This window comes from Capsicum annuum, chromosome 11 (assembly GCF_002878395.1).
Source record: "Capsicum annuum cultivar UCD-10X-F1 chromosome 11, UCD10Xv1.1, whole genome shotgun sequence".
NCBI classification, from domain to species: domain Eukaryota; kingdom Viridiplantae; phylum Streptophyta; class Magnoliopsida; order Solanales; family Solanaceae; genus Capsicum; species Capsicum annuum.
In genome coordinates, this window is record NC_061121.1 from 99,425,621 (window position 1) to 99,435,271 (window position 9,651).

The 9,651-nt window shown below is 30.4% G+C and overlaps 1 long non-coding RNA gene across 1 annotated transcript; it reads right to left on the reverse strand.

Moving 5' to 3' along the window:
* Window positions 1–504: 504 nt before the first annotated feature.
* Window positions 505–4,511, reverse strand: LOC107847105. The gene is made up of 3 exons (XR_001667310.2): window positions 4,274–4,511; window positions 3,835–3,949; window positions 505–1,193 (listed from the first exon to the last, which is right to left on the reverse strand). It is a non-coding gene; the product is annotated as an uncharacterized LOC107847105 (long non-coding RNA).
* Between the last annotated feature and the right edge of the window lie 5,140 nt (window positions 4,512–9,651).

A 9,651-nucleotide genomic window follows, 5' to 3' on the forward strand; every position in this document is an offset into this window, starting at 1 on the left:
ATATATATACAATATATACTACTTAAAATACCACTTGAAAGTTGAAACATATAAAAATTATACATTATACTATTTTAGAAAACATATACAAAACATATATACATTACATATTATAGTACTTTAGAAAATATACACACATATATACATACAATGTATACTACTTAGTATAATAATACTTGAAGTCCTGAACATATATTCAAAAATTTACATGCATTGCTTAAAAGATAAACTTATATAGTATTTTTATATGTCAATACTAGTTGTCTAAGTATTATTTGCTAACATTATTTTTATTTTTCCATTATATATATATACGTTTGTATATTTATGACTTTGTGTAAAGTTTGGTAGTAATATATTAAAAGTATTTAATTCAATTAGACATTCAATTTTAATGAAAAAATATGTAAGGAGTGAATGAATCTTGTATTTTATTGATTGCAAAATGATCCAAAACTTATAAGTTACATGATTGACAAATCTACAAATTTTGCATCATTTTTTCCAACTCATTCATGTTAACATTAACGGGAACTGCCATAGGATAGTCAAAATCAATTGGGCCAAATCCAAAGTCATGCATTGGACTTGATTGTGTTGAGTTCTCCCTTGAAGTCATAATTTCTTTAAGATTCTGTTAGTCTGCCGGCTCCACCTCCATTCCTTGATTTCTTCGTTCCGCTCTAATTCAATCTCTAAGGCAAACTAGAACATTCATAGCATTGCCTTCCAATGAGTGTCGGTTGTCTCTAAGCTGCTGCCGTCCCTGACTAAAAGCGCTCTCTAATGCAACGATTAACAATAGAACATTCAATATATCTCTAACTAATCTTGAAAGTATAAGATATTGTCTTTCATTATTCTTCCACCAATCCAACATATTGATACTTGCTCTACTATCCTCTATCGGCTGTCGAAGAAAATACTTAAGCTGTTCTCGAGAAAGTGTTCTGTGGGATGAAATCGGCACCTTGTCCCAAGCATTTAAATCAAAAAAGTAGTCAGGAGAACTACTATGTGCTTGTCTTTTAGAAGATTATGACTCCTCGAAAGCTTGGGGAGCGGGAATTAAAGTGATATATGCTGGTACGACATCATCAAGTAAATCAGCATAATGGTTATATATGCTTTGATGTAATTGTTCACATCACCCATAGCCATAAACAAAGAAGGTTCTTCTTTAGGTTGTATACCTAAAGTAGTATAAATAATAGAGGTAAATGCGGACATACTATTAAATTTCATACATGAATTTATTTAGCACCAATCAAGCAAAAAATGGAGGAAGCAGATAAAAATATTTTTAAATTTATCAATTATTTCATTAATAGCTTATTTGTAATCTTCTTTATTCTTATATTAGTTAAGTAAACAAGAAACGTAAGCTAAATAAGCTAAATTATTACAAATAATAGGATAATAAACACTAGAAAATTCAACCGTAGCTATATAAATTTTTTTCAAAAATTTAACAAGATCAACAGTTGCTGCCCAATCAGAATCAGGTAACATACACTCAGGAAAATAACCACAATATTGATTAAAAGTCATTTTAATAGAACCTTTATAAGTAAGACAAGTTCGTAAATAATTATAAGTAGAATTTCATCTAGTATCACATTCTTTAGGCATTAATACATTTTGTTCACATTTATTTATTAAATTCCTTCATTCTAATTCTTCGATGATTTCCTTGAATAAAGCCACCAACAAACCTAATCTTTTCAATATAAAGCTCAAAAAATTCAAAACCATCTCTTACGATTAAATTATATATATATGACAAGCACACTTAACATGAAATCTTTCGAGTAACATCGGATAAAGTTCAACTTTTAACAAGTCAACAACAGTCTTGTTGTTAGATGCATTATCAAAATATAAACATAATACTTTCCTTTTAATACCATAATATTTTGCAACTTTAGAAATAGATTCAAAGATAAATTTTTCAGTATGTCTACGATCTTCATCATACAAAAATGCTAGAATACGTTTTTGCATAACAAAATAACTATCTATCCAATGACACCTATAAACATGAGATTATAAATTGTTTGAATATAACGAATAAAAGTATCTGAAAAGGCAAAAAGAAAGGCAAACAACCCACAACTATTATTTCGGCAATTTCTTCCCGGTCCTTCATTTTATTTTAATTCTTAACTAGTTAACCGATTGTTGGGTTCAATCTACTTTGAGTTGGCCCACTAACAGCCTCACCACCTTGGGCCTCAGCTAACTCTATTGGGTGTTTATCTCGTAAATGTCTCATCAACGCATTCATACCCTTTTTATTACATCCGATTTTATGCTCATATACCAATTCACAAATATTTCATTGGACCTTAGTTTTTCCTTCTATTTTCGTAAAAAAATCCATACAATACTAGTTCTTCTACGAGATTTTACAGGGGGATGGGGAGGATGGGGACGAAGATTAATGATTCAGATCTAACATTAGCATTACCGACTTTGGATGTATCACCAATATTATTTGCATCTATATTTAAATCAACCGCGTCAACTTCATTCTCTTCTTCTATATCATAATTTTTCTGAGCTTCTAAATAATTCATATCGTGAGCACTTATACTTATTTCATTCTTAAACGGTTGACTAATTGGTACAAGAGGCACACGTGTATATCTAGTACTTGAACTTCCTCTACCAGGGCCTTCACCAATTTATTTTTTACTACCACTACCATTTTCGTGATAAATTTTTTTAATGCTTTTACCGACTTTTCTTAATTTATCCATATTACAAATTAAAATAATAAATATTCAAAATACACAAAAATAATAAAAATAAATATTCAACAAATAATACACTATTTAAAAATTAAAAGCAAGAGATGGAACAATAATATCAAATTATTGAAGTTTTCGAAAGTTGAGGCTTTAGAAAACTTCCACTTGATATTTGTAATTGCAAAATTAAAAAATAAAATTGAGCACTTTAGGAGATAATTAGAATAATTGAGAGAGATTCAAAGAGATTGAGAGATTGTGAAAATATTTTTTGAGTTAGGGTATTTATAGAAAAAAAATTGGAGTAATTTTTTTTTAAATATTGATTTTTGGGCCATTTGGCCGTTGGGTGAAGCTGCCAACGGCTATAATGCCGTTGGGCCAGCTTTTTCAATGGTCCAATTGGCCCATAGTCGCTCAACGATCTACTTTTTTTTAAAAGTAACCGATTCGATTTGATCTGGGTAACCGGTGAGCCTGGTTCGATTTCATTACTGGGCCAATCCACTGGGCTGTCCATCTCAGATGGCCCAGCCCGAGATCGGAAGCTTAAGAATCGGATGGAACCACCTAACCGATCTATACCGGGCCTAACTCTTTTTTTTGTCGGGCTTATTGGGCCGGACTGGTCTGACCCAGCATAGTTGACATGTTTAAGTGTAGGATAACAAGATTTTTCATATATATATAACTTTGTAATACTTCAGTTCAATACTGTCACGTCCAAAATGATAATGACAGACAAGAACCGTATACACCTACTCTGCAGGTACTTTATGACCTACACGAGGTTATGGGATAATAACGAGCAGGATATTCAGTAAGAGTTACATATATACACGAGGGAGTTATGCTTACAAAACTATACATTACTACGCGATGTCCATGAAGCCTCTAATTAGTTTAACACAAAAAGGGAAAGATAGATACTCATAAGCTTGATGGTAGAGCGAGGGAATGATATGTAAGACAATATAAATATTCTACTTTTGTATTTCGAGAATGATATTAATATCAACAGAAAGAAGTACGTGATGTATGGTGGTGCCTTCGCGACGAGGAAGGGTTTAGCTTTGCATACCTTAATACTTTATTAGCTACGATAGTAATTCGAGCCTCAAGTAATTCAGCCCATAATATTGAAGCTTTTAACCTTCCAACCACTATTTCCTGCTATCCGATACGCAATTCACTAGCTACAAGAATAACATATATGTCTATAAGTAATCTGTAGGAGCATTTAGTAACTTATTCCGATAATCTTCACTTATGCCCGAAATTAAGTGAATTTCTTATCAAGAATTCGGAGTAAATTCTAACTCTTCCAACTTATACAATTCAAGGGTAAAACTACCCAATCGATGGAAATTCCCAAAAGCTCCTCTTTAACCAAAATCCTCCATTTTCTCCCTTTTTTTTTCTTTCATGAACCCAATTCAAGTAGTAGTGCAAAGGTACAAATTAAACATCTCCAAGATACTTATTTATAGTCAAATTCAAGAAAGGGGTGGAGAATTTACCTTTTAAAATTCAACTCCAACTTTAGGTTATTGAAGTCACCTCTTAAAGATTATTTCAAAAGTATCATAAGAATTATTTTCTCCCTTCATCTAGTGAATTCTTGAATACCAAGAGAAGGATAAGAAGTCGTGTACTAATACTCCAGCTGCCGCCTAATATTTTCTCTTAAGGCTTTGTCTTAATTTCTTATTTGATAATGAAAAGGAAGAAAACAAAAGGGGTAACCCCACTTTTGGTTTCCTAGGATTAGTTTCCAGTGAACAAGGGAAATAATGGACCCTTTTGTCTAATACTAGTTTAGGGTCATTATTAAAAGGGGTGGCCCCCACAACTTGTACACTTATATTACATAAATAACAATACTCTCAAGTCCTCCTCTTAACAGCCATAACATAAAAATACCGTGTATATATGGATGCTATTTCATTTATTTTTCTTTTGTACCACAATTATTTTTATATGCCAAAGTTCTACTTAATTTAAGTTGTTAATTCAAAATTTTTCTCGAGATGCTACAAATACAACAATAATATAGTAAAAATCCAACAAATAAGTTACTGAGCGTGAGTCTATTGCAACTTCTAATACCATTGTTTTCTTGCACTTATTAGTATCCGACCTGACAAATATATATTGCTTTTGAGTAATCCTTGAACCATGATTCGACTTTCCCTTTTCTTTTAGAAGATTGCTCTGTTCACTTCCAGCTTCAACTGGAACATGAACTAACTTGGATTCCACTTCTATACCTGTTATTTTAATGAAATACATAGCAAAAAAGGCTTATTCCTGAAACCAAGATTGAACAAACACATTAGCAAATTTATTTACAAACAAACTACTACAAAAGTGAAAAAATGCATCAAGAAGATATAGAATAATTGATGAAAATAAGAATTAAGGCAATGCGAAAGACTTATAAGTTATTGACTACACATCCATTTACTACTATGCAAACTTAAGAGATGGACCAAACTTTTAAATCATTAATGCAAAATGATTCAGCTCACAACTCAAGACCTTAACAAGTTAAAAGGTAGGAATTCACCAGAAGCTATTAAGTAGTACAAAGTCCTCGGTAAGTTATAACTACACCATGTCCTCGATAAGCTGTAACTTTGGCTTGTCCTGTCTGATCATCTCTCACCTATACAAGTTGAATTTTTTTGGCTCATTGATTTACAATAGTATAAATGCAAAATGTTCCACGAATTGCACAGTCTTTCATAAATGAACTTAAAATCAGAACCTTCCTACTCCTGGCAATTGTCTACAGGGAAGAACAAAGCCACATTTTTTGGTGGGAGGGATAAAGAATTAGCCAATATTAGGAAGGAGAATAAGAACATCAAAGTTTATATGGACTAAAAGAGAAAATATATGTCAACAGACTGTAATGCCCCAAGTTTTGGACTCTAAAAATCTGTGAGTGTTGACGATACTACCTAGACTACGACTCAGGTGATGAGTCGTTAACACTCATCACGAGTCGTAGGGTGCGACTCGTAGTCTTACCAGTGACTTTTTCTAGGTTACTGTTATTGACACCTAATTTTTACCCTTCATGACTAAATTTAATCCTGAGTTCCTTTAATTTTTAAATAAAATTACAACATTTATTTTATCTGAATAAAAAACTTTTCAAAATATTTATTTAGGTAAATTTGTCATTTTAAGTAGCGATTATATATTATCATATTCAATTATACGAAATTTTATAATTTTGTTACTTAAATATTTACTTTACAAAATATCATATTTTAATCAAGGCTTATCTTGAAAATAAATTTAAATGATTAAAATCTTGATTTAAATATAATTTATTATCAATAATAATTTATTTGAATAAATATGTGTTTGGTTTTATTAAATCAAGAAGCTCGGAATTTAAAGACGTATTAATTTGTATCAAATTTTAATTTAATTTAGCCAATCTATTAGATTTGGCCAAAATTACAATGCAATCCGCTAATTGATTTTTACTTTGGTAAAATTAAATAAATTTGGCTAAATTTAAAATTTCAATTGGGGTTATATTTTAAATAACCCCCAAATTCCCAAAACTCTCATAGCTTCTACCCAATTTCCATCAAAAAATAATTTAAAATTGTACTACATTGTACTATGTTCTCCAATTTTGTCCTTTCTCAATTTTAAAATTCAAAAGTTGTACTACATTGTACAATTCCCCCACCCCCATTATCTTTCACCTCACCTTATCTTTAATTTTAAAATTCTAAAAGCACCCGTAAATGGATTTTTCTCACATTGGTGGGTAACAAGAAATAAATTCTCATCTTTCCCTATAAATACTTTTCTCCCATATTGGTGGAGGAAAGAAAGAAAAACCCCATTCTCTCCTATAAATACTACCACTACTTTGGTAGAAAGGGGGTGGAAAAAGTAAAAAAAAAAATGAGGCTAGAAAGGTGAAAAAATCCGTTTGAGCAAAATAATTATTTTTATTTTGTAAAAATTTTTGTTTCATAGAGTTGGTCGGCTAATCAAAATTTTTGAGTTGCCGGCGATATTTTTCGGTGGTGGTTGATTCTGACAAAGCTCGTTGTCTCATTTTGCTGTCCCAAAAAAGGTAAACACACTTTTTCTTTTTTTTTAGTTTTATTATCGTTTTCTTCTTCGTAGTTATAATTTTATTTGCTGGGGTTGTTTGCTGTAGATAGCCTTGAAGTTAGGGCTGCTTATCGGTTGGATAATTATGCTTAGTGATTCGGCTTATTAGTTATCGGTTTTTAAATATACTAATCCGCTAGCCAACCAATAAGATAACGATTGGTTCGGTATCAAATTAGCAATTAATGAACGGTTATCGGATGGTGTAATGGATAAATTTAAGAGAGAATGAAATATCAAGCGATTATTGGTAGTTCCTCTATTTCTTCACCGACTAAGTTGTTTGTATACTATGATTGATCTATTTATCAATCTTTTAGGTTTCTTGAGTTTTGTTCGTATAGTTATTTAATAGGTTAAAATGTCGAATCAAATAAGAATTTTCTTCTTGACCTAAAATGTATGTAGAAACATTTTTAACTACTGGATTGACAGAAAAAAAATTAAAACTTTAATATTATTTGAATTCTTCTGTTTTATATCAAACCTTGTGAAGGACATATTTGGGTTGTTTCATTTTTATTGCGGTCCTTTGTGTTATCAAGAATAATTTATGTTTTGAGTTAAGAATTAATTTCAGATTTTCTTTATATTTTAGAGAGCCTGATTGCACTTTATGGTTAGATGTTACAAGAAGTGACATGTTATTTTCTAGACTAAGAAGTGAATAGAATAATAAATGGAGTTTTATATGTGGGATTAACAAAAGATACTTATATATCTAGGGGTAAAAATATAATTTAAATAATTCTTAATGGGTTAACGGTTTACTCGATAAGAAAATTGAGTAATCCATCTCCGCACCAATAAGCCATTAATTATAAAAAATTTATCCGTTCTCCAACCATTAATCCGATAACCCGTTACCAATTAGCCAATAAACTAATTTTGCAATTGGATTAATGGTTACGATTTGGTTTTGAACGATCCTACTTGAAGGCCATAGGACGTTGTGGTATCGATATTTTAATTATTTTCATGTTCATGATAAAAAAATGAGCTAGCAATAGTTGTATGTGCCTTTTTGACTTTATTCTTTAATTATTATAGATAACATTTCAATCTTTGCTTAAAAGATGTATTTATGCTTTGTTTAAACTCATTGTTGGTGGATATGTTTGTTTTTAGCATGTAAAGTTATTTTCTTTATGTTGAAAAGAATAGTTAATATTGATTGTTTCGCCATTTCATCTTATTCTTTGATTATTTTGGATAAAGTTTAGATCTTTGCTTGAAAAACATACTCATGTCTTGTTTAAACTCATTGTTGGTGGACATGTTTGTTTTTAGCATGTAAAGTTATTTTATTTATGTTGAAAAGAATTGTTAATATTGATTGTTTTGCCTTTTGACCTTATTCTTTGATTATTTTGGATAAAGTTTAGATCTTTGCTTGAAAAACATACCCATGTCTTGTTTAAACTCACTGTTGGTAGATATGTTTGTTTTTAGCATGTAAAATTATTTCCTTTATGTTGAAAAGAATAGTTAATATTGATTGTTTTGCCTTTTGACTTTATTCTTTGATTCTTATGTATAATGTTTTGATCTTTGCTCAAAAGACAAACTCATGCCTTGTTTAAATTCATTGTTGGCGGAAATGTTTTAGCATGTAAAGTTATTTCTCTTATGTTGTAAAAATAGTTATTTTTGTTTGTTTCGCCTTAATAAAAATAGTAATTAGTTAAGTGAAGAATTTGTCATTTTCTTAATGGATTTCAAAATCCTCATATAAGAGATGAAGTGCTAGCTTTATTTTTCATCTAAGATGTTTACTCCTCTTTTGTTCGCATGTTGTCTCGTTAAAATGATGAGAAAGTTTGGGCTTTTGTGGCTAAATAGTATTATTTGGATATTTTTGACTCATGCATAGTATGATTGTTGAATGATATTTCACTTTTAGAGATGCTAAACTTTTATTCTTATTTTCTTACTCCGGATTGTTATATGTGCTCTTTGTGTGTGTAAAGACTTTATTCATGTCTCTCTTTTATTCATAATATCAAAAGAGAATCAACGATGTCTTAGAAATATAAACCATAGGTCGTTACACATTTTTTCATAAAATGTTGGTTGTAATTTAGATGTATGAATTTTCATTAATATCGCCTTAATTGAAATTTAAAGGTTCTTTTTCTTGAAAAGTTAACCTTTATTTTCTTTTATTATATGGATTAGTGTCTATGTTTATTCAATTTTAGAAGTCTTGAGTATTTTTCTTGTTGCCTCATCCCTTTACTTTCGCAAGCTTATGTTGTTTGTTTCTCGCATTAATTCATTGAATATGACCTTCTTCCTTTTACCTTTATTCATTCTTAATATGAGCATGTCATGAGGCATGCAAGTGGATGTCGTTGCTTTGCATTTTATCTATTGACTCTTACTCTTTTTATATGTGTACAAGTGTGCATATCATTGTAATTCAACAAATTAATTCTTGATATTTTCTTTTGTTTTGAAATATGTAACTATTATGCCATGAACGTATATTAATTTTTTTTATCTTTTCTTTGAATGCAAAAAATATCTTGTGTCCAAATGGACTCTTCTCCTCTTGCATTTCATAATGGGTCAATGAGGCTCATCTCTTCGAGTCAAGTTCGAAGTTTAAACTCAAGGTCCACTACATGGCTGCGGGTGCTAGAAGATAGATGAAGAAGAAAAATGGGTCAAAATCCATTGATGAGGTCACTAAAAGACTTGAAAAGTCTCAATTTTTTTATTATTGTCTTCTTTTTATTTATTT